The sequence below is a fragment of the Phascolarctos cinereus genome, unplaced genomic scaffold, assembly GCF_003287225.1.
Source record: "Phascolarctos cinereus isolate Bilbo 61053 unplaced genomic scaffold, phaCin_HiC Scaffold_4;HRSCAF=312, whole genome shotgun sequence".
In the NCBI taxonomy this organism is placed as follows: Eukaryota; Metazoa; Chordata; class Mammalia; order Diprotodontia; family Phascolarctidae; genus Phascolarctos; species Phascolarctos cinereus.
In genome coordinates, this window is record NW_027555847.1 from 534,121,971 (window position 1) to 534,143,113 (window position 21,143).

A 21,143-nucleotide genomic window follows, 5' to 3' on the forward strand; every position below is an offset into this window, starting at 1 on the left:
TCTTTCACCTTTTTCTTCTAAAATAAATTGAGCTCTTTAGGAGGGAAGGAAGGGGCATTGTTTCAGGCTTCTTGCACCAGTGGCTGCATGCCCTCATTGTTTACATGGTGCTGTGTTGATATTGCCCTGAGGCACCCTAGGGAACCTTGTGTCTGTTGCTGTGCTGAGGGGGTGGGATGGGGATGGGGATGGGATGGTGGTAGCTTGCCCTGCTGGAGGCCATAGGAGTCTGGCACCTTATCTGATGCTGAGTTGAGATCCTAGTGGTGGCTTCTGTTGTGTGCTGAGGCCTTATGTGGTGCTTCTGGATTTCCTCAGGGCAACAATAAAACACATGGAGGTCTGACATACTTTCCCATCATACTACATGATGGCTGTTTGACCAGGGCTATGCTGAAGCACATGATGGTTCCTGGAGCTGGATTCTGTCAGTTCTCCTGTTATGCTAAGGCACATGGAGTGTCCTGGAGTTGGCATTTGTCTGCTTCACCATACTGGGGGTCAGGATATCCCACAGGTTTGATGAGCTGGGGTTTGCTGCTGGTTTGATGGAATGTTTCCTGTCCAGGAATGTACTTCCTTTTTGCCTGAGTGAGTTGGACTTTTCTTGCAGATCTTCCAAGTTTCTTGGGCTAAAAAATTGTTTTGCTCCATCTTTTTGCTGGTTCTGCTCTTCCAGGATTTTTTTTGAGGTGCTATTTTATGTTTGTTTTGAGGTGAATATGGGAGAGTTAAAATTATTTATTGGTTACTCAGCCATCTTTGTTCCCAGAAGTCAGTGCACCTAAATCTTTGGGACCAGTTATGAAGAAGTATCTTACTAATAAGCAACATGAGAAATGTGACTTTTCTCTGCACATAAGAAAAGAAGCTCAATGAAATTGCCTGCTCTAAAAAATTACTAAAGAGAATTGTTTCTAAGATTCCTCAACCAAAAGGTTGCAGATGAGGTATGAAAAATCATTGTATACAATAAGAACAGTGCTTTAAAAACAAACATATTTGAAATCTATACAAAATCATGATAAATACAATGTATATTCAGGATTCCCTAGAACCAATAATGAAAAATGCTATACACAAGGTAGGTGATAGATTTAAGGTGCAGAATGAGACATAGATGTATTTATATATGTATACATACATACATAATAAAGATATATACATATATATGAATTAGTTTTGCTTGTGTATGCATAATTGTTACAAAAAATTTGTGTTTTTACAGAGGTAGGAGAGAGAGGAAATAGATATTCTTAAAGTGGAGAGGAATCTGTAGATATTGTATTAACTTTCAGAGAAGATCACAATTGTATTTTTTTAAATTTCTTTGGCATTGTTATAAGAACCTCTCATTATTGAGTGGGGAGGATCTGTAAATGTTTGCAATATAAAAACAAAACATATCAACAAAACTTAAAAAGGTAAATAAAACATCACTGGAAGGTGGTTGCATTCCCATACTCATATGAAGGAATACACTTGTCTAATACTTATAAAATATTAGTAGGTCATACCTAAAATATATTTACTCTATTTTAAAATATATAGATCATTTGGAAAGTCCAGTAGCTGAGTCCTATAAAGTCATGCTGACTCATGCAACAAGAGATAACCTCAGGGGTTAAGTAGAAACAAATACTTATACTAACATCCCTTGCTTCTATGATGAGATTCACAATCTGATGGCTACTAAAGAAAAACCAGAGAGACTGTGATACCAAAACAAATGCTGCTATAAGCTAAATGGAAGCTAGAGATGGTTTTTTGGGGGGTATTTATTTATTTGTTTGTTTATTTGCTTGTTTGTTTATTTTAGAATTTGATCAGATGTTTATAAGAATGTTGATGTTAACAGTGAAGTAGTGATGTGAAATTTAGTACTATGACTTTGCCTGTGTAAGTAGATAAGAATAAGCTGAAATTGTGTTAAAGCAGAGTTATCACAGTCAAGACAGGAAGTGCAACACTGAGTATTTAAACATTAAAAAAAATTTCTTATCCTTCTAGTATTTGTTTTACGTGACTCAAAATTCAGTTTCTTTCTACACTATACAACTTTCGCTTTCTTACTGCTCATTCATCTATTAATCTCTAGTAAAGAAAAAAAAAGCTTCCTCTCTCACTGCTCAACAAAAACTAGCTTGTCATAGGCAGCTAATAACCTGCACATTCCCTAATCCAATGAGTTTTCATTGACCTCACAATTTCTTTCCTTTTGACAGCATTTTATGATATCAACCATCCCTTCTTCCCCTCTTGACATAGTTCCCCTTTTGACTTACCTAATGTGCTATTAATCTGCTTGTCATATATCTTAACCTAATTCACAATTTTCTTTCTCTCCCTTCACCACTGAACTGCAGGCATTCCTTAAGGAATCCTTATGGTTCTTTGATCTTCTTTCTCTGTGTGTTCTTTGGCAATCATGTTAAACACATTTTGACATATACCTCTATGTGAATAATTCCCAAATCTGTATCTCTAGTCTTGACCTCTCTTCTGTACTAGAGTTCAACATTTCAACATGCTTGTTAAATAGTATCTAGATGTCATTATAGCATCCAAATTTTGATGTTCACGAAACTGAGCTCAATATTTCTCAATCAAACCAGATTGATGTCATAGTTTCCTTAATTCATCAGAATATAAAGAAAAAAGTACAGTGGTACATGAAACTATGAAAATACTTGTTGCGGTAGAATGAAGAGTAGGTTAAATCTAACATATTGCTAAAAATAGCCCATCTCAGTTGGAGAAGTTGGGAGAAACTTGATCTGTCCAGTGTATAATTCTCTCCTCCTTAGAGTGATGTCCCTAGATCTATAGTGACTCTTATGACTTTAGATCACTGCTATAAACTCTTATTGATGAAAAGATAAATCCAACATGGGAGATATATCTTGGTCTCAAAGAGATAATATATTAATAGGGAAAGGGTAAACAATACATTGTTACAATATAGCTATGAAAAGATAAAGGGATAACATGGATAGTACAAAAATGAAGGATCCCAGAAAGTGAGTTATGAAAAAAAATTGATGGCAAGATGATTTTATATGTATGTTGTATTTTAATGTGTGCATACATATATGTATGTGTCTGTAAGTTATGGCTTTATATGTATGTGGTATATCAAAGATAATACATAGATATGTGCATATCTATGTAAATATGTATGTACATATCCATATATATTGATATATCGATACATACATATGCATTTTGAGAGGGGTGGTGGACTTATTTTACATAAGGATATTTTACGGTACATATGTGTGCATACACACACTTCCCCTGCTATCATATATGTGAATGCCTGAATATATGTCAATATTTGCACACATGCATGTGAGTATATCTCCATTGCCTTTGTTCTATGATATAAAGATCATAGGATCATTATTTGGAACTACAAGGAAAGGTTATTGAAGGTCATCTAGTTAAGCCTCTTCATTTTACATTTGAGGATACTGAGGCAAGAAAAGGCTAAATGACTTACCTGGGGCTAGAAGACTAATAAGTATTTAAAGCATGATTTGAATCTATGTCCTCCTGACTCCAAATCTAATACTATCCATTGTACCACACTTGAAATGTAGGTTTGTTTTATTTTCAAATTGAGTTGAAATCCATTGTCAAGATGGCCAATGAATCAGCATTCTTGAGGAAACTTCTTAGAACCAGAAAACCTTATTTAGTTTCTCAGAAACTGAAGCATTCTTGGTGTGTAATTGCTACAAACAGAAACTGGTGAAATGCAAAGAGGCATCATGGTATAGTAGAAAGAGTGCCATGTTTGAAGTAAGATGTTATGGTTTTAATTCAGACTCTTATTTTTCTTTTCCTCATTTTTCTATAGTGATTTTTCTGTGTACAGTGAGAACTCCAGCCTTCTTCACCATTCCAAATCCCAAGTATCATGCAAAGCTGCCTTAGTCATTAGCAGAAAGAAAGTCAACAGGAAGAGGTTCCTTTTCAAGAGGTCCTCTAAGAGAAATGGTCTCTCAAGAGGGAAAATGGCAAAGATGCCACTGAAAATTATAATTGATGATACATCCTGGAAAGGCAGTATAAGGTAAAGGGGAGAGAAGAGCAGAAATCATGTATATTCAGAATCAATATTAGCTAAGAAGAAAAAGAAGAAGGCCATGATTGGAATGAGCATACTCAAAGTGGGTAGGGATTAGAGTTTCAAGAAATAAAACAATACAAAGTAAGTGAATGTGTCCAGAAAAAAAATTCCCTCTATCTTTGCATGTGTAAGAGAACATAATATTTGTCTTCTTGATAGCATATAAATAAATAAATAAATAAATAATTTTCCCTGCTTGCATATGTAAAGATTGACCTCCCTTTTTTTCCCCTTTAAATACCAACTAGGTAAGCATCCTCTATATTAGCAAGTTTGGGATGGACTGTGTAAGAAGATTCTCCTGCCATGAAGCCGTCCCTCCTCCTTCCAAATTAAAATGCAATTACAACAGTATATTCAGACTTTTCATGTCATACTCATCATATCTCACCATGTGTTATAGTTATTCTTGAGCATTTATTGATTTACCTGCTACATTTTTAGTATGCACATATTGATGAAGAGTAATAAAGTGAACCAGAAGAAATCTTTCAGCATGTTTGAGGAATCCTCACAGTGACTAGAGCATAATAAGTACATAAAAATGCTTGGTGAACAGCTGATAAGAGACAACCTGTAGAATATTTGCATATGATCAATTCTAAGAAATATGAATTTTCTAATCCAAAATTCTACACAGCAAGGAATGCATTCAAAATATTTATGATGACTTGTCATCCGTTTTCTACTTAAATACTACAAGTGATAGGGAGTTTATTAATTTCATTGTTACATGGACTTATTTTGTTATCCTTATGTTGAAACTAAAATATGCCCCATTGAAATTTTTATACATATTTTCCCAACAATTTCTCCTGGAATAACAAAAGCTCATCTGTCCTTCTACATCATTTGGAATATTTGAGGGGAGAGAAAATATCTCCCCAAAGCCTTTAGTATTCAGGTTTCTTAGCAATCTCATTTTCACAAAGAAGAAAGTTAACTAGGTGCAATGAATGCTTGCTTTAAAAATGATGCTGAGGTTTCTTCTTCCGGGAGCCAAAATGGCAGAGTAAGAAGCAAGTCACTCTTACCCTCCCTGAGTAAACTCTGAAAGCCCAGAAAATATCATTCCAGGAAAAACTCTGGAACAGCTGAACCACAAGAAAGACAGGGTGCAGCAGTCCTGTAGCCCAGGTAGCTTGAGGGATTAACAGGAAAGGCCACTCTTGCCTGAGGGAAGGGGAGCAGTATATAATGGGAGGAATCCCAGCAAGCTAGCAGAAAGCCCTGCTTTAGCACACCAAGAAGAGATCCTGAAACCCAGGTGGTGGAGCTGGCAAATACCAACACCTGGACCTCTGAGTGGAAACTGGAGCAAACCAGCTCAGAAAACCACCAGGTGCCTCGGCATTCTACAGCAAACCGGTATCCCAGTACCTCAGCAAAAACAAGGGAAGTAGCACTACAAAGAGCCCCAGGGGGATAAACATTCTGTAAAATTCATCTGAAATGCAGTTCCGCTTCCGGGAGCCAAGATGGTGGAGTGAAAAGGTAGTCGCTCTCACTCTCCCCTATCAACCTCTGAAAACCCAGAAAATATCACCCCAGAAAAAAAAAAAACAAAACAACCCTGGAAACCTGAACTAGAAGAAAGACAAGGAGCAGCAGTGCAGCAGCCCAGCAGACAGGTCTCCCAGTGCCTCAGCAAAAACAAGGGGCCCCAGGTGGATGAGTACCCTGCCACATTCATCTGAAAGGAGGTGAAGAAAACAACCTAAAGTCTTCCTAAAGCCCCGGCCTTGCTGATTCCAACCCAACACCAGGTGAGCTTAGGAGCCCTGAAGCCTCCAATTGTGAAGAAATCCTGAAGCCCAGGTGGTAGAGCAGGCAAACACCAACACCTGGACCTCCGAGTGCCTCAGTGAGGGTGGGGGGAACCGGTGGAAACCAGCTCAGAAAACCACCAGGAGCACTCACCACAAAGGAATCTCCCAGTGCATTAGCAGAAAGGAGGGAGACAACACTGCAGGGGGCCCCAGGCAGATAAACATCCTGCAGCACCCATCTAAAAGGAGCTGAAGAAAGCTAAAGGAAAGGAAAAGCAGGCAACCTAGAATTGCCTGAAAGTTCCAGCCTTGCTGATTCCAGCCCAACACAAGGTAAGCTGCCAGAAACCTACAGCCTCCAATTCCCAGCATAAGAGGCCCCAGAACGCAAAGCCAGTGACCAAGACCTAGGCTCCCAACACAAGAAGCTTGGGTCAGTACCCTCTGTTCCCCAGCAGGAGAGCTCAATCTCTTTAAAGGCCAGGGAATAAAGAAACACCATGAGTAAAAAGAAACGTACCATAGATTCATATTATGAGAAGAGTGAAGATCAAGACAGAAATTCTGAAGAGGACAACATTGTCAACAAACCCACATCTGCAACAACAAAAGGGAATATGAACTGGTCTGAAGCCCAAAAAGCCTTCTTAGAAGAGCTCAAGAAGGATTTTAATAGTCAAATGAGAGAGGTAAAGAGTCCTTCAAAAATACAATTGGCCAATTGGAAAAAAAATACACTGAAGAAAACAAGTCCCTAAAAAACACAATTGGCCAATTGAAGAAAGGACAAAAACTAACAGAAGAGTACACTGAAGAAAACAAGTCCCTAAAAAACACAATTGGCCAGTTGAAGAAGGAAGTACAAAAACTAACAGAAGAAAACAATCTGTTAAAAACTAGAATTGGACAAATGGAAACTAATGTCTCTATGAGAGAGCAAGAATCAGTCAAACAGAAACAAAAAAATGAAAAAATAGATGAAAATGTAAAATACCTCATCAGTAAAACAACCGACCTGGAAAATCGACTCAGGAGAGACAATTTAAAAATTATTGGACTACCTGAAAATCATGATGAAAAAAAGAGCCTGGACAGTATCTTTCAGGAAATCATAAAGGAAAACTGCCCAGAAGTCCTAGAACCAGAAGGGAAAATAACCATAGAAAGAATCCACCATCACCACCTGAAAGAGATCCCAAATTGACAATGCCAAAAATATAATAGCAAAATTCCAAAATTACCAGATGAAAGAGAAGGTGCTGCAAGCAGCCAGAAAGAAACAATTTAAATATCATGGAACCACAGTCAGGATTACACAGGACCTTGCAGCTTCTACATTAAAAGACCACAGGGCATGGAACATGATATTCCATAAGGCAAAGGAGCTTGGAATGCAGCCAAGGATCAATTACCCAGCAAAAATGAGCATCATTTTTCAAGGGAGGAGGTGGATATTCAACAAAATAGGAGACTTCCAAACTTTCCTGATAAAAAGACCAGAGCTCAACAAAAAATTTGATCTTCAAGTACAGGACTCAAGAAGGACTTAAAAAGGTAAATGGGACAGAAGGATACAATATGTTGTTAATGGGGGGGCTGTTTAAACCCCTACAAGGGAATATGAGACTTGCAACCCTTGAGAACTGTATTGTTATTACACCTTGTTAAAGGAGTATACATAAAGAGGGTGGATATTAGTTGACTTTGATGTAATGATAAAAAAAAATCTAATCAAGTGGGTTAAATGGATCCAAATAAGTGGATCAATCTGATCTTAGAAAATGTACTGAGAAAGGAGGAGGCAGACAAGGGTAAATTACATTACAGGAAAAGACACAAAATCCTATTACAGCAGAGGGAAAAAGGGGGGGAGCATTGTTTGAACCTTACTCTCATCAGATTTGGCTCAAGAAGGGCATAATATAATCAGGTATAGAAATCTAACTTGCCCTATAGGCAGTAGGAGGGAAAAGGGGAAAGAAAAGGGAGGGGGAAAGAAAAGGGAGGGGGAAAAAAGAAGGGAGGGAAGCAGCAGTAAGACTAAAGGGGAAGAAAAGGGAAAGGGATAATAAAAGGGGAAGGGACTGAAGGAGGGTGGTCAAAAGCAAAACACTAGTGAAGGGGGAAAGGAAAAAGGAGAAAGAAAAGCATAAATGGGGGAAAAGGATGGAGAAAAAGACACAGATAGTAATCATAACTGTGAATGTGAATGGGATGAACTCTCCCATAAAAGGAAATGGATTGCAGAATGGATTAAAAACCATAATCCTACAATATGTTGTTTACAGGAAACACATTTGAAAAAGAGTGACACATACAGGGTAAAGGTAAAAGGCTGGAGCAGAATATATTATTGTCAGCTGAAGTAAAAAAAGCAGGGGTAGCAATCCTGATCTCAGACAAAGCAAAAGCAAAAATAGATCTAATCAAAAGAGATAAGGAAGGAAACTACATCCTGCTAAAAGGCACCATAGACAATGAAGTAATATCATTACTAAACATATATGCACCAAATGGTATAGCATCCAAATTCTTACAGGAGAAGTTCAGGGAGTTACAGGAAGAAATAGACAGCAAAAGTATACTAGTGGGGGACCTGAACCTCCCCCTCGCACTAGATAAGTCTAACCACAAAATAAACAAGAAAGAAGTTAAGGAGGTGAATAGAACATTAGAAAAGTTAGGTATGATAGACCTCTGGAGAAAACTGAATGGGGATAGAAAGGAATATACTTTTTTCTGTCAGTACATGGCACATACACAAAAATTGACCATGTACTAGGGCATAAAAACCTCACAATCCCAGAAAGGCAGAAATATTAAATGCATCCTTTTCAGATCATGATGCAATAAAAATTATATGTAATAAAGGGCCATGGAAAGATAGACTAAAAAATAATTGGAAACTAAATAATCTAATCCTAAAAAATGATTGGGTCAAACAACAAATCATAGAAACAATCAATAATTTCATTCAAGAGAATGACAATTATGAGACAACATACCAAAACCTATGGGATGCAGTGAAAGCAGTTCTTACGGGAAGTTTTATATCTCTAAATGCTTACATAAATAAAATAGTAAAAGAAGAGATTAATGAATTGGGCATACAACTAAAAAAACTAGAAAAAGAACAAATTAAAAATCCTCAACTAAACACCAAATTAGAAATATTGAAAACAAAAGGAAAAATTAATAAAATGGAAATTAAGAAAGCAATGTAACTAATACATAAAACTAAGAGCTGGGTTTATGAAAAAACCAATAAAATAGATAAGCCTTTGGTTAATTTAATTAAAAAAAGAAAGAACAAAACCAAATTACTAGTATGAAGAATGAAAAGGGTGAAGCTACCACCAACTTCTCAATCATACAAGGATATTTCACACACTTATTCCACCGACTACTACCCCTAGCAAGCCTACAAATAAGCCAATACATTGCCACCATATTAATAGATCTAAACTGGTATGAAAAAATTGGACCTAAAAATCAAATAAACATCCACACTACTATATCCTCATACATCTCCTTCACCCAAAAAGGTTTAATCAAAACATACTTCCTATCATTCATCATTTCTATTCCAATAATAATAATCCTAGCCACCTAATCACAACCACGAATAATCTCTAACACCACACAAATAGTTATAAACAAAATTCAACCCAAAAACATTAAAATTCACCCCCCACACCCATACAACAAAGAAACACCACTACAATCCTGACTTACATAAGAATTACTAACAACATCAAATAACCCAATAACAGTAGCAACCTCAACTTTATCCAACACAAAATACCAAATTAACTTAAGCAACAAAACAAAAAATAATATACCCAAAGCTACTGTATTACCTACCCAACTCTCAGGATACTCTTCCGTAGATATAGCAGCAGTATAACCAAAAACTACTAACATACCCCCAAGATAAACCAAAAACATAATTAACCCCAAAAAAGTACTTCCCAAACTCACAACAATAGCACACCCCAAGCCACCACTAACTACTAAACTCAAACCACCATATACAGGAGAAGGCTTAGAAGCAAAAGCCACAAAACTAATAACCAACAAGAAAGAGAACAAATAGACTATCATTACTATATCCATCATTTCAGTATGGACTTTAACCATAACCTATGGAATGAAAAACCATTGTTGTATTTCAACTACAAAAACTAATGACCAACCCACGTAAAACATATCTACTCATAAAAATCATCAACAAGACTTTCATTGACCTTCCAACCCCATCCAACATCTCTACCTGATGAAACTTTGGATCCCTACTAGGCATATGCCTAATAATTCAAATCATCACAGGTCTTTTCTTAGCCATACACTACACCCCAGACACCTCAACCGCCTTCTCATCAGTAGCCCACATCTGCCGAGAAGTAAACTATGGCTGACTTATCCGCAACCTACATGCTAACGGAGCATCAATCTTCTTCATATGCCTTTATCTCCACATCGGCCGAGGAATTTATTATGGCTCATACCTATTAAAAGCACATGAAATATCGGAGTAATTCTACTACTAATAACTATAATAACTGCTTTCATAGGATATGTACTCCCATGAGGACAAATATCATTTTGAGGGGCGACAGTAATTACCAATCTACTATCCGCCATCCCATACATTGGCAGCACACTAGTAGAATGAATCTGAGGAGGCTTCTCCGTAGACAAAGCCACTTAACCCGATTCTTCACCCTACACTTTATTTTACCATTCATCATTATAGCCTTAACCATAGTACACCTCCTATTCCTCCATGAAACAGGATCAAACAACCCCCTAGGAATTAACCCCAACCCTGACAAAATCCCATTTCACCCCTACTTTACCACCAAAGACACAATAGGCATTATACTAATACTACTAATCCTACTAATACTTACCCTTCTTTCACCAGACATACTAAGCGACCCTGACAACTTCTCCCCAGCAAATCCTCTCAACACACCACAACACATCAAGCCAGAATGATACTTTCTATTTGCATATGCAATCCTACGATCAATCCCCAACAAACTAGGAGGAGTCCTAGCTCTACTAGCATCCATCTTAATCCTATTTATAATGCCACTCCTCCACACATCTAAACAAAGCAGCCTAACATTCCGACCAATTTCACAAACTCTATTCTGAAATACTAGTAACTAACTATACTTGTACTCACCTGAATCGGAAGCCAACCAGCAGAACAACCTTACATCATCATCGGCCAAGTAGCATCCACCACATACTTCCTACTTATCCTCATCCTAATACCTATAGCAGGCTTATTAGAAAACTTCATACTAAAACCAAAATAAACAGTCCAAGTAATTTAACAAAAATACTGGCTTTGTAAGCCAACAATGAAGGTAAACACCATTCCTAGGACACATCAAGAAAAGGACAACACGCCCTACCATCAACACCCAAAGCTGACATTCTCATTAAACTACTTCCTGAATCATAAAAAAAATTAATTTTTTAACAATTTAATTTTGTATATACTATGTCAGTATTAAAATTTTCACAATTTCATTCACGAACAACCAAAAATAATCACCTACTCAAATAACAACCAACACTCACATCCTATAAACATCAAAAACACCTCACACATAATACATATCATTTTTATAGTGCTTAATACATTATATTCATATAGTACTAGATACATTATATTCATATAGTACTAAATACATTATATCTATATAGTACTAAATACATTATATTCATATAGTACTAAATACATTAAATCTATGCTCACACACATAAAACCTATGATTTAAGACATTATATGTATATAGTACATTCATTTATTTACCTCTAGCATATAATAATATACAATATACTCAAATAGTACTAAATACATAATACTCAAACAATACTAAATACATTAAATTAATGTAATAAAGACATATTATGTATGATATAAAGACATATATATGTATATAGTACATTCATTTATTTACCACTAGCATATAAGAATGTATATTAAACTCAAATTATACCTAAAACATTAAATTTATTAGTAATATAAATTCTATACCAAATGCGTATCTAGAATTACATATAAATCATCTTTTACATAAGACATATAGCTCATATTTTACATAATACATTAACTGTTGGCGTACATAGACATACCATCAATGAAGAATGAATCTAAATTCTTATATTACTAGCATATCCAATCCAAGCAAAATACCTTATTCCTCACCTCACGAGAGACCACCATCCCGCCCTCCGAAGGTATGCGATCCTTCAGAGCAGGCCCATAGATTGCGGACGTACCTAGAACTCTTTTACTGGCTACTGGTTGTTACTTCAGGTCCATAATACCCTATTCAGCTAATCCATGCTTTTCGTAGAGGCATATGTGATGATTTAAGTGCTAATCAGCCCATAACGCGGCATAACTGAACTATCCGGCATTAGGTAGGATTTTTATTTGGGGTGGTTTATCAACAGGGCGGGAGCCTGGGAGGTCGCCGACGTAATAGTTGACTGACATTCAATGATTATACCTCATTTATCGTGAATGGGGAAGTTATATGAATGAATTGAAGACATATTTATTAACTCAAATGATAATATGGGATACACTTATTGTTTTGATAAGATTTAACTAATATTAGTTCAATTATTTAAGAGGCAATTAAGTCAATGGTCTTTAGACATATATATATATATTATCCTTAATATACTATTATTATACTATTCCCCCCCCCGCAGAAGTCACACGCGAAAAACTAAACGCATAATAATTTATAATAATTTATAATAATTTATAATAATTTATAATAAATATAAAGATAAGACTTATATTCATTAAACCCCCTACCCCCTTACCAAAAATTATCCTTTCCGTCAAACCCCAAAACCGGACGATAAAACTTTTAGCAGAGCATTACACTCACGAAGTAGCGAGACACAACACTTAATAACAAGAACAATACCCTTATAAAGTATTATAAAGTATTAAAGTATTAAAGTATTAAAGTATTAAAGTATTAAAGTATTAAAGAATTAAAGAATAATATTAAATATAACCAAAATATTACTAAAACACAAAACCATTATATCAATAATATGAAAACCCAGGCATTAATAAAATTGTATGAATTTTCATAATTAAATTTTTTTATTTTTATGTTCAATTCTGATAAAACTTTAATACTGACATAGCATGCAAATTTAACTTACGAAAGAAAAAATCCATTTATCCCTGTTAATGTAGCTTATTTATAAAGCAAAGCATTGAAAATGCTCAGATGGACCCTAAAAAGTCCCAATAACATAAAGGTTTGATCCTAGCCTTACTGTTAGTTTTAATTAAACTTACACATGCAAGTTTCCGCAACCCAGTGAGACTGCCCCCAAAATTTACACACAATTTAGCAGGAGCAGACATCAGGTTCACTACAAAGTAGCCCATAACGTCTTGTCTAACCACACCCCCACGGGACACAGCAGTGATTAACATTAAGCTATAAACGAAAGTTTGACTAAATTATAATTAACTAGGGCCGGTAAATTTCGTGCCAGCCACCGCGGCCATACGATTGACCCAAACTAACAGATATCGGCGTAAAGCGTGTACAATCCAACAACCAAAATAAGGCTAAAACTCAATCATGCTGTAATACGCTATAGCTAACATTAAAAAATGCAACCAAAGTGGCCTTAATACTGACCAAAACACGACAGCCAAGACTCAAACTGGGATTAGATACCCCATTATGATGGTTTTACCAAGGAAGAGGAGATTAAAACAATAATTAGGAATTATTTTGCCCAACTATATGCCAACAAATTTGACAATCTTAGTGAAATGGATACATATTTACAAAAATGTAACTGCCCAGATTAACCGAAGAGGAAGTAAAATACTTAAATAACCGATCTCAAAAAGAAATTGAAGAAGCCATTGATGAACTCCCTAGGAAAAAATCTCCAGGTCCAGATGGATTTACATATGAATTCTATCAAACATTTAAAGAACAATTAATTCCAATACTATATAGACTATTTGGGAAAATAGGTGAAGAAGGAGTCTTACCAAATTCTTTTTATGATACAAATATGGTGTTGATACCTAAACCAGTAAGAGTCAAAATAGAGAAAGAAAATTATAGGCCAATTTCTCTAATGAATATAGATGCAAAAATTTTAAACAAAATATAGCAAGATTACAGCAACTTATCACAAGAATAATACACTATGACCAGGTAGGATTTATACCAGGAATGCAGGGTTGGTTCAATATTAGGAAAACTATCAGCATCATTGAGCATATCTTCAACAAAACCAACAGAAACCACATGATCATCTCAATAGATGCAGAAAAAGCTTTTGATAAAATACAACACCCATTCCTATTAAAAACACTAGAAAGCATAGGTATAAATGGAGTCTTCCTTAAAATAATAAATAGCATATATCTAAAACCTTCAGCCAGCATTATATGTAATGGGGACAGGCTAGAAGCATTTCCAATAAGATCTGGGGGAAACAAGGATGTCCATTATCACCATTATTATTCAATATTGTACTGGAAACCTTAACTTTAGCAATAAGAGAAGAAAAAGAAATTGAAGGCATTAGAATAGGAAAAGAAGAAACAAAGCTATCACTCTTTGCAGATGACATGATGATATACTTAGAGAATCCTAGAGAATCAAGTAAAAAACTACTTGAAATAATAAACAACTTTAGCAAAGTTGCAGGCTATAAAATAAACCCACATAAATCATCAGCATTTCTATATATTACCAACAAAGCCCAACAGCAAGAGATAGAAAGAGAAATCCCATTTAAACTTACTGTAGACATTATAAATATTTAGGAGTCTACCTCCAAAACAAACCCAGGAACTCTATGAACACAATTACAAAACACTTTTCACACAAATAAAATCAGATCTAAATAATTGGAAAAACATCAGTTGCTCATGGGTAGGCGAGCTAATATAATAAAAATGACAATCCTACCTAAGCTAATTTACTTATTCAGTGCCATACCAATCAAACTACCAAAAAATTATTTTATAGAGTTAGAAAAAATAATAACAAGATTCATTTGGAAAAAAAAAGGTCCAGAATATCAAAGGAACTAAAAAAGAAATGCAGGGGAAGGTGGCCTAGCAATTCCAGATCTTAAATTGTATTATAAAGCAGCAATCATCAAAACTGCTTGGTACTGGCTAAGAAATAGGGAGGTGGATCAGTGGAATAGGTTAATATGCAAGACACAGTAGTCAATGACTATAGTAATCTTATTTGATAAACCCAAAGACCCAGCTTCTGGATAAGAACCCACTCTTTGAAAAAAACTGCTGGGAAAACTGGAAAAGAGTATGGCAGAAACTAGGCATAGACCCAAATCTCACACCATATACCAAAATAAAGTCAAAATGGGTTCAGGACTTAGATATAAAGGCTGATACCATAAGTAAACTGGGAGAACAAGGAATAGTTTACCTATCAGATCTATGGAGAACAGAAGAATTCATGACCAAACAGGAGATAGAGAACATTATGAAAAGCAAAATGGATAATTTTGATTACATTAAATTGAAAAGTTTTTGCACAAACAAAGCCAATGCAACTAAGATTAGAAGGAAGGTAGAAAATTGGGAAAGAATTTTTACAACCAGTCTCTCTGATAAGGGCCTCATTTCTAAAATATATAGAGAATTAAGACAAATTTATAAGAACACAAGCCATTCCCCAATTGATAAATGGTCAAAGGATATGAACAGACAGTTCTCAGATGAAGAAATTAAAGCCATCTATAGTCATATGAAAAAATGCTCTAAATCATTATTGATTAGAGAAATGCAAATCAAAACAACTCTGAGGTACCACATCACACCTATCAGATTGGCCAACATGACAAAACAGGAAAATGATAAATGTTGGAGAAGATGTGGGAAAAATTGGAACACTAATACATTGTTGGTGGAGTTGTGAAATGATCCAACCATTTTGGAGAACAATTTGGAACTATGCCCAAAGGGCTACAAAAATGTGCATACCCTTTGATCCAGCAATAGCACTTCTAGGGCTATATCCCAAAGAGATCAAACAAATGGGAAAAGGACCCACATGTACAAAAATATTCATAGCAGCTCTTTTTGTGGTGGCAAAGAATTGGAAATTGAGAGGATGCCCATCAATTGGGGAATGGCTGAGCAAGTTGTGGTATATGAATGTAATGGAATACTATTGTGCTATAAGAAATGATGAACAGGCTGACTTCAGAAAAACCTGGAAAGACTTATATGGTCTGATGCTGAGTGAAGTGAGCAGAACCAAGAGGACTTTGTACACAATAGCAGCCACGTTATGCAATGACTAAGAATGTTAAACTGAACCTTTCTCAGCATTGCGAGGATCTAAGACATCTCCAGAGGCCTCGAGATGGAAAATGCTGTCCACATCCAAGGAAAGAACTATGGAAGTCGAATCACTCTCACTTATTTTTACCTTTTGTTGAGTTTTGTTTAATCTTTCTGATGGTTCCTCCTATTGATTTTAATTTTTACTTACAACTTCACTAGTGTGAAAATATGTTTTAATGGGTATGTAAATGTAAAGCCTGTGTCAGATTGTGCGCTATCTTGGGGAGGGTGGGGGCGAGAAAAAGGGAGAAAATTTTTCAAATCAAAATCATGTGGGGAAAAAAATTTTTAAAAAATAAAAATAAATAAATCACCATAGAAAACAAAATAAAATGAAATTTAAAAAAAATTCATCTGAAAGGAGCTAAAGAAAGCAAATGGAAGGGAAAAGCAGGCAAAATCCAGGGGAGAAACTACCCAGTCCTACCCCTAGAGTTGCAGTGTTGCTGACTCCAGCCCAACACTAGGTAAATTTCCAGAACCCTACAGCCTCCAACTGCCAACATTGGGAGCCCCAGCACACTATGACAGTGACCAGACCCAAAGCTCCTAACCCAAGAAGCTTGAGTCAGTGCCCTCTGCTCCCCAGGAGGAAAGCTCAAGCTCTTTAAAGGCCAGGAAATAAGCAAACACCATGAGCAAAAAGAAATGTACCATAGATTCATATTATGAAAACAGTGAATATCAAGGCAGAAATGCTGAAGAGGACAACATTGTCAACAAACCCATATCTGGAACTTCAAAAGGGAATATGAACTGGTCTGAAGCCCAAAAAACCTTCTTAGAAGAACTTAAGAAGTATTTTAAAAGTCAAATGAGAGAGGTAGAAAAATCCTTAAAAAGTACAGTTGATTAACTGGAAAAAAAAAGTACACTGGAGATTGGAAATATTAGCTTAAGAGTTTAGTAGGGTATCAGACTTTTGGGAACAGGACAGCCACTTCTTAGTATTTAAAATACTGTCATTTAAAACAAAAATTAGACATATTGTGTCTGGCTACAATGATTTGGATGAAGAACCATGGTTGAAAATTACAAAGAGACAACTTTGGGATTGATTTGAAAGAAAACAAAGCTAAGACCATGACAATAATAATAGTAACAACACATTTCTTAACAACTAGAACTAGCCAAAAGTAAAATGTGTTGCTTTAGGAGTTGGTGACATCCATGCCTTGATAGTCTTAAAGGAAACCCTTGATTACCTTTGTCATGTTGTAGAGGGAAAATTTGAGTGTGTTTTTAGGTTAGACTAAATGGCTCCTGATCTCCCTTTCCTATGCAAAATTCTTTGATTTTATAGTCTCTATCTTACATCCCTCTTATGTGTCCTGGTGCAATATCTTTCTAATTGTTTAATCTTTCTACCTCTCTAATCTGAATTCCATATAGTCAGCAAATTATTGCTCTCAAAACTCACATGTAAGTCTTACATTCCTTTGCTCAAAAATCTTCAGTGACGTTTGATTAATTTTTTTTTAATTTCATACTGGTGCTTGAAACTCTTTATAATCTTGATTCCAACCTGTCTTCACAAACATATTTTCTATTATTCATTTTTATTTATTTGCATTTAAAAGAAATTGGCTAGTAGCTGTTTTCTGAGCTTATCACCCAATCTCCCATCACTGTTTCTTTGCAGTGGCTGCCCCCTTGTTTGGAATGCTTTCTTTAAAGTCTCTAAGTATTAAATTCACATGTTTTGTTCAAGATCCATCTTAGGCAGTATTTCATGCCTGAAGAGTTTCCTGATCGATCTCGGTGATATTTTTTTCTAGTATTTAAGTCTGTGCACAGATCATGATTTCTCATTAGAATGTAAGCTCCTTGAGGTCAATAACTATTTTCTTTTTATCTTTGATTTCCCAGGATCTTGATCATAGCAAGCCTTTGAAAATATTATCTTGAATTGAATTGCTAAAAATCACATGGATAAAAAGTAAATTTGTGTGCACTGCAGCAAGGTTCTGTCCCTGGAATATTCTTTTCAATAAATGTATTAGTAGATTTCATGAAGAAATAGGTGACATACATTTCAAATTTACAGATGACATGGAGCTGTAAGGGAAAACTAATATATTGAATGACAGAATAGAGATAGAAAAAAATCTTGACAGGCAAGAATGGGCTGAATCTAACAAAATGAAATTTAATAGGGATAAATGTCAAGTCTTATATTTGAATTTAAAAGTGAAACACACTAGTTCAGTGTGGTGGAACCATAGCTAAAAAGCTATTATTATTAAAAGGACCCAGAGATTGTGGGAACCACCCCAAGTTTGGGGGACCACAAACTCGCAATGAGTCAACACTGTGATAAAGCAGACAAAAATATGAATGATCTTTGGCCATCTTCATGGAAGAATGATGTTCAGGATGAGGGAGATGCATTATGTTTTGCTCAGGTCAGACAAAGTCTAGATCATCTCATTCATTTTGGGATCACACTATAGGGCAGAAAATTTACAGGCTCAACTGTGCCTAAAAAGGAGTAACTTGAATTATTAAAAGATTTGGAACAATGACATTAAATTATATTTCAAATAACTGAACATTCTCAGACTGAAAAATAGAAGATTTGGTGGTGGTGGAAAGGGAAAGGAGAGAACATTATATTCAATTATGCATTAGGAATACTCTAATTTTTACTAAAAAAATAGTAAATTTCATCTATTTACCCCCAAGGGTAGAGAAAGGATGAATGGATGAAAGTTATGGGGAGACAGATGTCAGCTTAAATTTGAAGAAAATGAAAGGAATCATGGCATAGTAAATAGAGCACTGACATTGGGGTCAGGAAGACATGATTTTGAGTCCTGCCTATGAAATACACTGATGACATGATATTGAGCAAATCACCCTAGGCAATGCTCTAAGACAATAAATTTCAGATAAAATGCCAACCTGTAGTTAGCAGAGAGAGTTACTTTATCTGAGAGTTCTCAATATCAATAAAATGACAAGTCTAGTCCCTATTCCTCTTCCCATGAAGAAAAATTCCTAACAATTATTGTTATCCCAAAATAAAATGAACCACCTTGGATGATAAGTTTATCTGTCACTGGGTGTCTTCTGACATATGTTCAGATAACTCATCAGGAAAGTTACAAAGATGATTCAGAATTAAAGCAAAGAATTGTGTTAGATGGATTCTATGGTCCCATCCACCTCTGGCGTTCTTTGACTACAATAAATTAATTTAGTGATAGGAAATGCCGCAATTGTGTGCATTTATGTCATTTCAGCTACCATCGTTCATAATGATTAAAGATATTACTTCAAATTATTGTCAGTTGGTGGGTACAAAGAGAGGAAAAGTGAGAGAAAGAGAGAGAGAAGATAGGAATGAAGGGAGAGTGAGAGGAAGGATGGAGCGAATGAAGGAAGGAGAGAAAGAAGAAAGGATTAATGAATAAGTAAATAAATTTCATGTGTAAATATAAACATAATAAGACTATCCACTTTAAAATATATTTTTCTCTTTGGTTGATTGTATATATTAAAAGAATAAGAAAATTAAAGTAACAGTGTCAGACATTGAACTTTATAAGAAATAGTCCATTTTGTAGTTTACTTTGAGTATAATCCTCTTTTTGTGGTTTTGTAATCTGTTTGGTAACCCTACCTTTGTCCATTGTTCTTCTTCTTTCATGCTAGCTTGGAGTTAACAAAACATTTTATTTGTATTTTTATATGTGAAATTCAGCTGTCTGCCACTGTCTCTTTGTAATCCACAGTTATATTGAAATCCCCGAAGCTGTTTTTTTTTTTGTCCTTTACTTAGTTTCTTCAGAGTCCACTTGTGACTGCTTTTTATCATTTAATGACAATGATTTGGTAAGCCTCTTGGTTTCCATGCTTCCCATATATCTAAAGTAGTAGAGCTTTACAATGATAAGCACACAATTCTGTGTTAAAACTTCATGGTGTCTCTTTTAACTCTAAGCCTTATTGATTTGCATTTTGTCTTCACATTTAATGAACATGAAGTTTCACTCATTATAGGCATGGATGAAACTTTTCAATGTCAACCATACAAGTTTGTAAAATTCCTTTGATATTCTCAGACCTCAATTCTCTTTACTGTGAACTGATAGATTTGCAATAAATAACAGTTAAGGTGCTGCCCCTTCTAAATTCAATAATTAATCAATGAAAGCAGTGATTCATCTGAATCTTATAACAATGAAAACTACTTTATTACATCATTGTTCTTCTTTAATTACTAAAAGACAATCAGTTCCAGAACTACTAGGGAGTAAAAATGAGATTGGATGCTGTTATTTATTTAGGAACAGGAAATTATTTGCTTCTTACACACACACACACACACACACACACACACACACACACACACATGCACGCACACACGCATGCACACATGAGTAAGGTGACAGGATAAAAAGAAAGAAAAATAGTATAGGATCAAATCTAAAATCAATAAATTCAATTCATTATAAACACAATTTATTAAGTACCTAATATTTACAAAGCACTGGTCCATAACTTTCCATCTTCTTTTAAACAATTTTTAAAAGTTTGTTCTATTTTGTATATACCAGAATATACCTTACAATGAGCACTATAAAATAGATTTCTTATTTAATGAGATTATACTTTAAAATAATAAACAATTACTAAGGAGCTACTACATTCATAGTTCTTCACTGATGTTGTATGCTGATGTTTCATCGTTCATAAAAGTAACTCTAGGTCCATGAAGGATTTTCCACTGATACACAAATTTTGGCAGGTCCAATCAAACTGGAAAGTTCTTGAAAATGGACTTCTGCCTAGCCAAAAGAAATTTAAAAACATTGCCTGC